We start from the raw sequence: 14,985 nt of genomic DNA, 5'->3' as shown, positions 1-14,985 counted from the left end.
GCAGAATCTGGACAGGAGATGCATGAAATTGTAAAAGTATACAAATTATTCATTAGCCAGAGTGCTAAATATTTTCCAAGTCTGGCTGAAATTCCATTTTTCGGCATTAGAAGCTTTGAAGGTAAATGAAGAAGCTCACATTGCTGCGGATACTGTGGTGGTGCTCTGACATGATGTTTTCTTCGTTCTGACCATCATCTGCCAGTATTTGCTCCGGTTTCAACCCCCCTCCATCCACCTCCCGCTTTGCCACACATACACGCTCTAAACCCGAAGATGAAAGGAGAAGAGTAGCTCTATTACCTGCATTACAGCAAGTTGCTCAGACCAATTGACAACAACAAAATGCCCCAGAAAAAGCTTTTTTTTTCTCCCTGAGATTTGAGTGCTGTACTTACATCTAACTTCATTTTTATAGACCACAGCCTATTTTCTTCCATCTGGAGCGTGGTAGCCAGGAGGGCATTTGATATCCTCCCATGCACCATCAAAGTGGACAATATGCCACTGTGACAGAAGAGCAAATCCACATTTTCTTGAATCCATCCAGCTTTTCAGAGATTAATTTTGTTATGGAAAGTCTCCATTTGCGTGGTATCACAGGGAGGTAGGGGAAGGTAATGTGACAGGAGTAATTACAAAGAGTATGTGTGTGTGTCTGGACTCCCTGCATTGTTGTGGTATAGTCTGTAAGCTTATGGGCACGTCTGAAATCCTCCCACACAAATGTGTTGATGCAAACACTCGTGTCGCTGTTTGTCGTCGTATTTGAAGCTGTTTTAAAGGCTTTGTCACAAACATGGAATTTAGATGTTACAGCTTCAGGTTTATGGACTTTACTGGTCGAGGAAAACATGTCCTAGTAGTTATAATGGTTGACTAAAGACTAGATCGAATCGTTCCAAATCAAGTCACTGGGTTCAAAATAAAGTAGCATGATATCCAAGCCTTTAGTCATAGGTGTTCTTCCTCATATAAGAAGTAAAATGTTTAGGGATTTGATGGTCCTTACGTTTGAAAAATACGTTTAATGGCCACTTTATAAAGTCCAACATGCTTGTGAAGGGTTGGGCCCCTACTTTGCTTCAAAAAGTGCCTTCGCTCTTAATGGCATAGATAAACCTTCTTCAGAGATTTTCCTCCATATCGACATGAAGCATCATACAGTTGCTGCAGATCCACCATGAGAATCTCCCGTTCCACCTCATCATGATGAGAATCTCCCATTCCACCTCATCACCATGAGAATCTCCCGTTCCACCTCATCACCATGAGAATCTCCCGTTCCACCTCATCACCATGAGAATCTCCCGTTCCACCTCATCACCATGAGAATCTCCCGTTCCACCTCATCATGATGAGAATCTCCCGTTCCACCACATCATGATGAGAATCTCCCGTTCCACCTCATCACCATGAGAATCTCCCATTCCACCTCATCCCCATGAGAATCTCCCGTTCCACCTCATCATGATGAGAATCTCCCGTTCCACCTCATCATGATGAGAATCTCCCGTTCCACCTCATCATGATGAGAATCTCCCGTTCCACCTCATCACCATGAGAATCTCCCATTCCACCTCATCCCCATGAGAATCTCCCGTTCCACCTCATCCCCATGAGAATCTCCCGTTCCACCTCATCCCCATGAGAATCTCCCGTTCCACCTCATCCCCATGAGAATCTCCCGTTCCACCTCATCACCATGAGAATCTCCCGTTCCACCTCATCACCATGAGAATCTCCCGTTCCACCTCATCCCCATGAGAATCTCCTGTTCCACCTCATCACCATGAGAATCTCCCGTTCCACCACATCACCATGAGAATCTCCCGTTCCACCTCATCACCATGAGAATCTCCCGTTCCACCACATCACCATGAGAATCTCCCGTTCCACCACATCACCATGAGAATCTCCCGTTCCACCACATCACCATGAGAATCTCCCGTTCCACCTCATCACCATGAGAATCTCCCGTTCCACCTCATCACCATGAGAATCTCCCGTTCCACCTCATCCCCATGAGAATCTCCCGTTCCACCTCATCACCATGAGAATCTCCCGTTCCACCTCATCACCATGAGAATCTCCCGTTCCACCTCATCATGATGAGAATCTCCCGTTCCACCTCATCATGATGAGAATCTCGGGTTCCACCTCATCATGATGAGAATCTTCCGTTCCACCACGTCCCAAAGCTGCTCTGCTGGATGTAGATCTGGTGACTGTGGAGCCGTTGGAGGACAGTGAACTCATCGTCATGGTGGAGATGATGTGAGCTTTGTGACATGGTGCATCATCATGCTGGAAGTTTCCATCAGAAGATGCTACACTGTGCTCAGAAAGAGATGGACATGGTCAGCAGCAGGACTCAGGTAGACTGTGCTGGTTAAACCATGTCATGCTGGTACTAAAGGGACCAAAGTGGGACAAGAAGATGGATGGATCCACATAGGGCAAACACCAGCCATTTGGACATGAAACAAAATGTACATAAAAGCCAGATAGTTACACCACAGTGTCTAGTGTATTGCTATTGGTACCACTGACTGAGAAATGTTGTTTCACAGTGTATCTTTCATAATTTTCACAATGTTGCGGTGGGGAAGGGGGCCCCTGGAACATTCTGGGCCCAGGGGCCTGTGCACTTTTAATACGGCCCTGGTGCTGATGAGTAAATTTGGTTATAAATGGAAGAGCTTGATGTTCTGTATGAAACATGTAAAATAAAAATAGCTGTCTCACAATCTTTTAGTCTTTTTTGTGAAACTAAAATGTTTTAGAACTGCAAAAAAGCACAACCCCGACATGTTCTGGCGTGAAACCGGGTCAGAAAGATCTCATCCTAGCTATCACACATCTAAAGTGAAGTATTTGTGCAAACAGGAAGAGCTTTAGAACAACATATCATGTAAGAAAAACATGTTGGGGTGATAAAAAGTGAGAAACACTGAAATTTTCCATCTGTGCCGTTAAAAAGGCACAAGGTCAAAAAACCTTAATATGGAGCCCACAATGGCCCCTGAAAGTTATCGACATTAGCGGACAAAATGCTTCTAAAGCTTTACGTTTCAGGTATGCTTTGCCTAAATGCTTAAATCAACTCCACTGAATTGAATTTTCGAGCCTTCAAATGGCTAATTTGTGCAGAAAGTGCTTTCAGCGTTTTCTCTGCAAATAAACGGCAGCTCTAATCATAAGAGCATGTGGATGGCGGAGCCTCTCCACATCCACCCGCGAGACAGCCGCGTGGACCGGGAGAAAAACCTTTCCACTTAACCACTTAAATGAATATATCAAGAAACTAATTTGCCATTTTAATTGCATGATTTAGGAAGACGCTACTTCACTTGCCCCTCTTCCATCTTGCTTGATTTCCAATGTGAGCACACATTAGATTGATCTATGAAAGACTGCAGAAATCACAACACTTAAGTCTTTTCATTTTCCCCCCTAATTAAATAATTGAAATTCTTGTCAGCGTCTGCACTCAAACCACACACAAACATTGCTGCGTGCCGCCTGGCAGAGTGAATCATGAAAGGCTTGTTTTTGGTTTTTTTTTTTATCCTTTGCTTGTTTGTCTCCTGCTCTTTTCTTCAACATCTTTACCTTTTTCTTTCTTGTCTTCCAAGAGCTGCAGGTTCACTCCATCTGTTTAGCCCAGAAATAGATCAGTGCATCCATTTTGTTGCGATTTGCCCGTCCCATTAAGTGATTGCGTGCAGAAATGGCAGGGGGACATTTCTTCTGATACGTTCCCTGAAACAGCGCTGGCAGACATTAAGGACACATTATTGAGTCCCATTTTCTCCCAGCCACAAGGATATCCATTAGAGTGGCACACAGCCCTAAATTTTTCCATTTTCTCCCTCACCAAACTTGACTTTACACATTATTTCTGCCTCTGTTTTGTAATTTGCAGCCACAAATTATATCAGGGAAAAGCCATCTTGTAGCATGTGGCTCCCCTTCCCAGGGCTATTTGCCGAGACTTGATTCTGAAGTGTCAAAATGGGACCATCGTTACAGCTAATCATGACTGACAGCAGGGTGCTTTAAAGTCCATACAAGTTGGCCCACACTGGAAACTTTTGTGTGAGCGTGAGTGTGTGTACATGTGTGTGTGTGTGCATGTAAGACCTGTGGTTTTAGATTTTATTTCTGCCCACACTGATGTTTTAGGGAGAAAAAGAACCCATTTTTTCTTTGTATCCAAGCAAGATTTCATGAAATAGAGTGAATATAACAATCCAAGTCATGCAATTTGACCTTTTCTTCCTGTTTTCTTGTTTCTTGCATGACATTTTACATCACGCTCTCTTGAAAAACAAGTCTTTGTTGTGGTCAAATGAGGAGCAGATTGAGTACTGCTGATAATGGGCAGCAAAGAAAGAAAAAGCTGTCATGGCTGGTGGTTTAAATCAGAGGTTTTCAGCCCTTTTTTATTGCAAACCCACTTAATGCAGCTTTCAGGAATGACCACCAACGCTGATATTGTGCAGATAGTTAGCTTTAACAAATAATAGTAAACATTAAAACCAGGCGCACAGAACATGTCATACATAAAAAAAAAAAAAAAAAACAAACAAACAAAAAAAAAAACCAAAAACACATTGATTAAAGAAGGATTTATTTGTTCATGAATTAGTTTTCTACACCTCTCAGTCCAGTTCAGGGTGGCAGGCAAGGCAGAATCTATCCCAGCAGTTAGCAGGCGAGAGGCAGTCCAACCTGGACGGGCTGGAGGATTTATTTACCAGAAAAAAATGCTAAATATCAACGATATACCACACGGCTGTTTTTCTGGAACTGGAGGGGTGTTGTTTGAGCTGGCGCCTCCTTACAAAGATCGTCCTGCCGAACAAGACCGTCAGCACTGGGTGGATAAGACTGGGCTTTGTGTCAGTGCTGCTCAGGAGGATCCTGCTGGCTCTCTGTTGTCCAGAGTTGGAGCAATGTCATCTGATTGTTTGTTTTTCTTCATCCACCTTCTAAGGTCCATTTTCTTCGAAAGCAAAACGAGAGTTTCATGCTTTGTCTCAACCAAAAGGCCAAGAAATGATAAGCTAGCTTCTGAAGATCCATCTTGCTTGGAAGTTGGCCTCCAGCAGCCAATAACTGGATGTGATTCGTGCTGTTTGAAATTTTAGCAGTCAATATCTTTACATATTTAAACATATTTATTTGTAAATTAAATATTAGAGGTGCTAAAAAAGTTTTTAGTACGCATTCCTAGTGTTAAACTTGCTTCCTTATTTATTTTTTTATTTTCTCTTGCGGGATGGTGCATCTCATTCCAGTGGCTATGCCGCAGTACGTTCCGTCATGGTGCTGAACCTGATGTCAATCACTGCTTTAGCGGTTTTGTTCATGTGTTTTTAAAATACTCTGCTAATGTCTTAAAAGCTTTTTGACAGTGCCAATTTTGATTTCACTCCCTGACTTTCACTACTAGTTTATTAGTGACTCCTTGTTTTGAGTTTTGTTTCTTAGGGTTTAATTTAGCTAGCTTCAAATGCTAGCTTCTTGCTAAGTAGCAAGAACTAGAAGTACTAGAGAGTACTCTCTAGTTGAGTCCTGTCCTCTAACAGAACTAAAATTAAGGTATAGGGATGAGACATGCTTTAAGACTGAAGTGTTTCAGGTTACCAGGATAAACATGAACGACTCCACTAGCATTGCTCCACTAGCTAGCTGACCTCACAGATTATGGAGGGAAATTTATACCGACCAAGTATCTTTTATATTTTTGACTGTGATCAAGACTGATGAATGTAAAAATAAAACATTACAATCATTTTTACCATATTGTCATAATTTAGTGTTTGCATTGCTTTTATTTTTGATGATGTTGAATATTATTGAATTAGCATGTTTAATCTTCTGCAAACAACAAAGCGAACTATTATACATCCTTCTGATCTGATTGCTGCAGCTCTACATTTAGTAGAAATGTTATCCTGTAATATGTGGCTTTGTTTGAGAAAAAGGCTTTTAAAAGACATTAATGTTTCTGACTGTTTAGTTTAACCCTTTGTTTACACTGTGGTTGGTTGAACTTCTCTTTCCAGTGCTTTGTATTGAAATTAGCTCATGTTTTGTCCTAAATTTAGATCAAATTTGATCCCATATTTGTTCTAATTAACAATTTAGAACCTCTACATTGTAGTTGTTGATCCTGCATTATCATACATTGCCTCCTAGAGATTCCTTAAAGCTAGTGCAGTTTTCTCGCTGTTTATTGTCCTGCTTTGCTGTTGTTCCATCTGCTGGAGTACATTTAGCATGCAAATATATAGCAACCCATATGTACCCATTAGCAAAGTTATTCCCACTTGATTGTGACCTCATTGTGTTGCTTCTGTGTTCTGTGATAAACACAACGGGTAGTTAAAGGAAAAAATGCTTTCCACCTACACCGACAAACAGGTCAAGCCTTGTTGTGTTGTGGAGAGCCCAATCACAGAGGCGTCAGAAGGCAGCTCAAAGGCCACAGCAGCCTCCCGCTAAGCTGACATTCTCATCGTGCCTTGCCCATTAATTCTGTCATTGTTGCTGCCCCGGCCTCCTGGAGTCCTATCAAAGACTCAATAACCACTGCTTAACCAAAGTCCATTGCCAATTCCCTATCTCCCTCAGCCCTCCCTCTCGGTTGCTTGCTCTCTGCTATAAACCATCTGACAGCATGCGGGTGTGCGGAGCAACTGCTTTCACTTCAGCGTGTTTGGGATGAAAAGACCATTATTACCCTGTAATTGTGGGAGTCAAACCCAATTAAGCAAATCTGTATGGGGCAGATGCCGCCCAGTCGCTCACCGTCCACCCCCAGCACACACACTCAGTTTCCCCTTTTCTCTCGCTTGCTGTCGCTATGGTTCTGCAAAGCCACCCTGATCTCTGCAGGACGAACAAGTGTCGGCTTGGATCCTTGGACATGTTGCTAATTGACTTCCCGCTGGTCATTTGCTCTTTGCAAGTGAGCAAGAAGAAAAGCAGAAAACTGCTGCATCATCTGCTGAGGCCTGGGAAGGAGAGGAGAAATGGCTCAAAAACCAGGCCAGCGAAAGCCATTTAATCCGTAGGGAAGGCGGGGAGAAAAGAAGGGCTTAGGCCTGCGTGGCTGCTCCAGTGGGGATCCACGCAGCAACGAGGACCTCCGACTACAAGAGCAATCACTCCCATTCAAGAAACATGCAGCCCCTTAAGTCCACCACTTCCTGTTGCTGGGAGCACTGGTTCTGAAACTGAGTAGAATTAAGTCAATGTTCACGCTTACATGGATAAATCACAACATTCATCATGTTCATTTCTGTTTTTATCTTATTTCTGGGGAAAATTTTACCTTTTTTTTTATCAGAATTTGGTGAAAAAAAATCTTTCCTGATTTATTTGTTGATATTTAAATAACTTTAAAGTGATCTGAAATGATCAGGAGACTAATCATGGATTCCTGAAAATAAACCCAAAGTCTGTGGAGCAAATATGAAGCTGTAACAACTTTTTACTCAGCTGATTATGTTAAAATGTTTTTGAGTCATGCATTCATATGTTCACAGTATTGATTGGTCCAATAGTTTATTTCTTGTTAATTAGCTATTCGAATTCATTCATTGAAATCTGATGAATAATGTGGTAGATTTTGGGTGAGTATTTCATTTTAAAATCAGCCAAGAGACACTGTGGTGTAGCGTTTAGCACTGCAGCATCACAGTAAGAAAGTCACTGGTTTGAGTCTCCAGCAGGAGGTGTTCAAACAGCTCATTGTGTGGATTTTGCTCGTTTTCTGCTTGTATGCTTGTTTTTTTCTGGATTTTCAGGCTTCTTCTTGCAGTACAAAGACATTATGTTAGGTCTAAATTCTCCGAGCTGAGTGTGAGATTAGCAGGCTAAAGCTAAAGCTAAAAGCTAATGTGTTAGCAGGCTAAAATCAGCAGTTGTGCTACAATCTGTCTTTTTGCCTCTGGATATGAGATACCTGTTAATTAAAAAGACATGCCCCTAAAATATGCCACATTTTGAGAATTAATTACATCTTAAACTGATGAGTTTAAAAAAAATTCACTCCTACTGCTTTTATAAAGGTAAACTTGGCTTGTTAAAGTAAAAATGTTTGTTTTTGTACCAGGCGGTAAGCATGTTTCTTTCAGCTGTGAAGTAGGTCTTTTTAACATGGTACGCTGTGGGGATTAACTCCCTTTTGGAGCCCCTAGTGGATGAGGAGGGAACTGCCATTTTTAGCACCTCCTCATTGGCTTCACTTTTATCTGCCGGAGGTTGCTGCTTGGGCGTAACACAACCAAAATGGTGGCCAAAAATTGAAAAAATAATATTGTGAAAGGGCAAAAAAATGTCCATAATTACCCACAAGATTTCATTCATTCATTAATTTTCCTAACCGCTTAATCCAATTCAGGGTTGTGGGGAAGCTGGAGCCTATCCCAGCAGTCTTTAGGAGAAAGGCAGGGTACACCCTGGACAGCTCGCCAGTCCATCGCAGGGCTCCACAAGACTTAATATAATAAATTAAATTTAAACTATGACTAAAGAAAAAGTTGAATTAATACAACTAAACATTGAAACTTGGAATCCAGTTTATTACCTACTTTGTTTTACAGTTTTTGTTGCAATTATTTAATTATTTTATTCATTAAAAAAATAGTTTTTTCCCATAATATCTGCAGTTTCAGTCTTCCATATTTCATCCTACATTCATAGTAAAAGGTTTTCCTACTTTTTTTTTTTTTTTTTTTAAATGATTTTTAAAGACAAACTTTTTCTGGTTTTATTTTGTTGGATTAGGAAGGTGAAATAACTGTAATATCACAAAATGCTGAATTTGACAGAGCAGCATTATTCATAAGAATTGTACAGATTGGGGATCGTAATGATCATTCTCTAGTAATCAATCAGTCAATTATCTGAGTCCAAACAACAGGTATTGAGCTAATTACGCAGTGAGGATGGCCACATTGTAGAAGTGATGTGTTAATAATGAGCGGTGCAGCAGTTACTGCAGCCTCTCCAGCGTGTCCAGGACTGATACCGAGGCTGTGAACAAGCAGCACATTGTTAGCATTCGCCCTAGTGGGGATTGCATGAATAAGAGCACTCATCCAGTTGATTTAAATGTGTGTGATCTCACGCCTCTTTCACTCCCACCTTTGTTGGCTTCAGAAAGGACGGGTCATACCGGGTCAGTGCACACACACACCCTTCAACGCACCGTGCATGTGTGTGTGTTTGTGTGGATTTTCTTGATGGAAGTTTTTTTTGAGTCTGGCCCCTGCTGATTGCATGAAAAACTGGCCCCTCCTACTTATTGTAAGGTCGGGAGGGGTGGGACCCCAGCCATGTGGGGACTCTTGCGGCTCTGAATAACCCCTGCCTCTGTCCACATTGCAAATACACTCTAAAACCTGGGAGTGGTCCTCTTACCTGACTCTCTCAGGCTTTTACCCCTTTTCCCCTCTGATTCAACCCACTACTTGTTCTCTAACCATTCATCAGCATTAAAGACACGATGAAACAAGAAAGGAAGTGTGTTTTAGGTGTCATTAGAGTGTATTTTACATCATTATGCACTGTTTCAGTCCCTGCATGTGTGCATAAAAGCTTTATATGTTGAAACTATAATCTATTAAATGGTATTTTTCTAGTTCAGTTGTAGATTTTACCAGTCAAGCACAAATATTAGGAGAGTTAATTTAGATGGATAGTAAAATTTGTAGTAGTCAGTTCTCGTGTTGCAGCAGCTCACTGAAAATGCAGCATATGTTTTATTTCCTCTTTTCATATTTTAACATATTGAATTATGCCATTTTTTCCTTCTTAGGAATATATTGAATAATTCTTTTTAAAAGTCTTCATCCAACCTTATTTCTTTATAAAGTATTTTGCTTCCAGTGCAAACTTTGTTGCATTTTTTAACCTGGAATGTGACATATTTCACATCACCGCAGCGATGTGACGTGTTTCATACATGTGGTTTCTCACATATTATACATCACTTTATGGTAAAAAAAAATTCTGTTGAACACAACAATACTTTCTTCCCCCAATGCAGAGGTGTCAAACTCCAGTCCTAGAGGGCCGATATCCAGCAGGTTTCTGTTGTTTCCCTGCACCAACACAGCTGATTCTAATCAAATGGATCCAGCAGCTTCTTGTCAACCTATTTATTAATTTCAGTCAAGTGTGTTGGAGCATGGAGACAACAAAAACCTGCAGGATACTGGTCCTGGAGGACTGGAGTTTGACACCTGTGCCCTAATGGATACCAGGCAGCAGAAGACTACAGTGTAATATATTTGTTTTCTGCTGCATTTACTTAAAGGGGGAAAAAAAGACTTGTTAAAAAAAAAAAAGACTTTTTTTTCACAATTTATGTTTTATGGGATGGACTTTGTTAAGTCGCTTCTTGTTCAATAGAGCCTGTGTAATGTTTGGTGTCTGTTTAATGTTAAATGTTTCTTATTTTTTACTTTATTTCAGGCACTTGATATCAAACTCTGCACAAGTCTTCTAATTAGCCATTGATTAGAATCAGGTGTGTTGCAGCAGGGAAACTCTGGAGTTGTCCATCCCTGCATTATTTCATTGTTATTTTATCAGTATTGTATGTTCTCATTGAGTTGCTTGGCATTTCCTTTTTATTCATTTTAACACAAGAACTGCTACCTTCCTTTGTTTTACTCTGAAAAGCTGCGTTTCCATTTGCCCGAGAATTTGATTGTTTTACTCTCTGGTTGTTTTGGCTGATGTTCATCACTTTGTTCCAGCTTTGGTTGTTTTAAAGGGCTTTATAAATAGTTAGAAACCTAGAGTTAGAAACCTAAATATCGTAATCAAAAATGGTAATGGAGAAACCTATATTTAAATATAACACTCAAATATCACTAAAAACGTTTTAGGCTCTCATCAGGGAGTTTTTTCAGACTTTAATATAGAAGTAAATCACAAAAGTGTAATGGCACCTTTTCTGTATTCATGCATCCTCTTAAAAAGTGATAAATAAAATAAATAAAAGATGGGACACATGGGAAACACAAAGGTTTCCAAACACGATGTATTTTATTTTTACTGATAGTTTAAAAATGAGAAAAATGGAGGAATATCTTATTTTATCCTAATTTAATTTACTGATAATGATTTTTTTTTTTTTTTTTTTTTAAATCAACTTTTACTTGTTTAGCTATATATTTATTTTTCAGATCTGGCATAATTTTTTGTTTTGTGAACTCTTTTACATTTTAGAAATGTATTTTATTTATTTATTTATCTATTTATTTATTTATTCTCATTGCCTTTAGATGTATTTGATATTTTAGAAATATCATAACTCTTTTCCTTTCTAAACTTTATTTAAACCCCATATTGTCCTCACTGGGATCCTCCAGGCTGATGTCTATGTCTGCAGGGTTGCTGCTGCTTCGGTCATCAACTTGGTGGGTTCCTGTGCTGCATCCTAATGGGACCCAACTGGTTCCAGTGGTGGCGGCCTCGGTAGTGATGAGGTGGCTCATGTTCTGGTTAGATCCTAAAGATATCCCTTCCTCACATCAACATCTGCGGTTTATTTGTGGAAAATGGGGATTGGTTGGTGGATATGCTGGGTGGAGGTGTGTGTGTGTGTAGGCTTATTTTTAACTATTAATTTGTTATGTAATTATTGCTGTTGCTACGAGAAGCACTCTGTGCTGCTCTTTGGTATAAAAAGGGATAAATAGAATTTGATTTGAGGAAACTGGACAGGTGGAGGGACCAAAACCACAACCTGCATCTGAAAGAGGACCTTCAGCTGATTTATCGACCATAGAAGAAGGGAAACAGGAAGAGAAGGCTGATGTAGGCCACATAACACAGGAACCGGACTGAAAAGCAGTAGCTTTGGTCTGATGGAGGGGAGAACCCTCCCCAGAGCCTGGACCTCAACATTACTGAATAAATGATGAGCAAAGTTGAGCTTCAGTAAGTCCTTCAAGTTCTGTTCCATTGTTGTAAAAATAAAAATAAATATCACGTCTTAACACTCTGCACAGTTCAGCTCACTCAGCTTTACCTCTACCAGTCTTTTACACAAAGTTACAGCCATTAGTTTGTGCATCATATCAGCTTTTAACCACCAAATCAGATCAGGCAGGTTCTCTGTATCCTGCCGTTGCTATCATCTGGATGTGGGTTAATTGTGGACCACCTGTTCATTCATGTTTACAGGGCGAAGCTTCTTCACTGCTCCCTGCCCGCTATTAATCAGACGCACAGTAATAATCACTGTTCTAAGTGATTGCCAGCCTGGTTTCCATTTGTAAATAGCCAATTAATACACCTTCAGACGCCTCGAATCTCTCCCGTGGTTGACATCTCGGTTAGACGGGGGCATAATGGCAACAAGGGAACAAAAGCCGCACTTAAAGGGGGACGACTGAAGAGGCCAGCAGTCGGTAATTAAGCAGTTCACAAGCCAATCTTATTAATTATCCCCTTCACTGGTTACTACATTCTCTGGATGTCCTGATTACACGCTTATTGACTCCGAATCCAACGATGAAATGTTCTTCGCTCCACTTCCTAATGGAGTCTAAAAGAGGAGTCATTTACAAATGGCTTTATTGAGCAGAACGCCCACACGGACTCTAAAATGTTCCTTGAAAATGCAATTTCACCCGACGCTTTGCAGGAGGCTTTCATGTACTTAAGCAGAGGTCATAGAAATTGCAGTGTAATTAGCACTCTCCCTTTTTACAGAGTCTGCTTCGTTTTTCCAAGTGTTCCACACCTTTTTCACCACTATTCAGCATTAATCAGCCATTTTCAGGCCAGGCTTATAGGGGACTAAATGGAATTGTGGGCTGGCCGCTGCATGTGGCGTCTTCTTGGACGGGATTTATTAGACAAATGCAGGGAGAGCTTGAAAGCTTTGTGCAACATGTGAGAGGACTTTTTGGACAAAGTCAGAGCAAACAACCTGAAAAAAACACTGAATTTTCCTGCAATGAAGGCTTGTTTTTCTTATGATGCTGCTGCAAACATAGAGTAAGAAGCAAATCTGACAGAAAAACAAAGAGTTCCTTTTCTATGTTTTTTTATGAGCAGATATGCATGTAGATGTGACACTTATGGGAGGTCAAAACAATCAATTAACACAACAATCCCCCTCCACACAAAATGCATAAAAGGTCCTTGCAAATATCTTGTGCAACGGAAGAGCCTCTTAAATGCAAGCAAATACTGAAATTTGCCAAATCTCCTCAAAGCCCATCTGAGCTCACACAGAGTCTCTCAGCACGGCTCTAAATGCAGATAAGGAAGAAATGGAAAATGGAGGCCAAATTGACCCTTTCACAGCGTGTTAAGTCACTTTGTATGGGCACCTGGAGTGGCTGCCCCCCTCCCATCAATAAAATAATTTAAAAACACATTATACTCCTTTAAAAGGGCCCATTTGTCAGGCCAGGTGACTCTTAAAAAGACCCCACGGATTAGCGACGCCCTGCATCAGGTAGTTTTAATTCAACCACGATCGATGTGACTTAGGCCGCCGTTGTGTTGGGAGTGAATATTTAAAAAAGGCTGTTTCACTTCAAATGTCTCTTGTGCATAAAGTCGATAAAAACAGAGGGGAGGGTTGGGGGGTGGTGCACAGAGCTGGAGACCATACACTCTGTGTTGCAGGTCTACATGTAATCTGTCAGACCGGCACGGGTTTTTCTGGGATAAAAAGGGGAAATAATCAGGAGTAATGTCACTAAGAAGGTAAATAACAACAAATTCTTCTGTTTTTTAATTTACAAAGCTTCACTTTCTTTAAAGTCAAACCCATTTCAGTTCTTACTGTTTTATATAAAGACAGATATTCAGTATCTTTACAGGTATTTAGTCATTCATTCATTTTTTCACACTGCTAAGTCCAGTGCAGGGTCCTGCAGAAACTGGAGCCTGTCCTGTCAATCATCAGGCGAGAGGCGGGGCACACCATGGACTGGCCGCCAGTCAAATACAGGTAGCTGAATATAAAATCTAATATATAATAATGTGGAATAATAAATAAAACATAAATATCCAAAGAGGAAGAACAATGCTTCGCTTTTTATAATTTTAATGCAAACTTTTTCTAAAGCATGATTTCTTTGTGATCTAATGGGAATGTGATGAAATGACACACCTCTTTAGGCGACTTTCATGTGTCATTTTCATGTATTTTTCAGACTGGACAGCGGTGTGGGGGGCGGGGGGGTCAGCATCCTCACTGCAAAGCAACGAGGCTCCTGGTTCAAGGCTTCCGGTATGTCCAAAGACATACATGTTTTTAATGCTCCTTAAGAGCAAAGGTGAATTTGGGTCTTTGAGGGCCCCAAGAGAAATTTCACAGAGGACCTGCAATCAGAATTCAAAGAATGATAATAACACGTTAATAATATATTTAAAGGTTCTGATACAGCTAGTGGCTGCTTTTAGTTTTTCTTTGGTAGCTTTAATTTGTTCAACTGTCTTCTAAAGTATTTACTATTTTTATTTGGTTAAAAAGGGGTAATGTGACTTAATATAGTTGCACTACAGCAGATTAACCCCTTCATGATTACATTTACAGCTAATAAAGCACAAAGATGAGAAGGTTGTAGAAGTATAAAGCCTGCTGGATGCATAGAAAACAGACTAAAAACACAACTTGCACACAGTAACTTCCATCCATGATCTTTCTGAGTACATATATGGTTTCTTGACTATGAATTTGACTTTAATTTAATCTTTACTTGCATGAATTATTAAAAAACAGGATATTTTTTTAAAAACAGTATTTCACCTCTACAGATATATGCAATGATCCTTTTTTTTGCTTATTAGTTATATTTAGAATTTATCATGATTTATTTTAATGTATTCTATAAAGTATTTACAACAAAATATATAATATTTTTTATTATATAAATCTTTTTTAAAATATAGCCGTATCACTTTCTTTTCCTATTTAGTGGAAACGTG

This window comes from Telmatherina bonti (genome assembly GCF_933228915.1).
Source record: "Telmatherina bonti genome assembly, chromosome: 10".
NCBI lineage: Eukaryota > Metazoa > Chordata > Actinopteri > Atheriniformes > Telmatherinidae > Telmatherina > Telmatherina bonti.
This window is presented reverse-complemented; position numbering follows the sequence as displayed.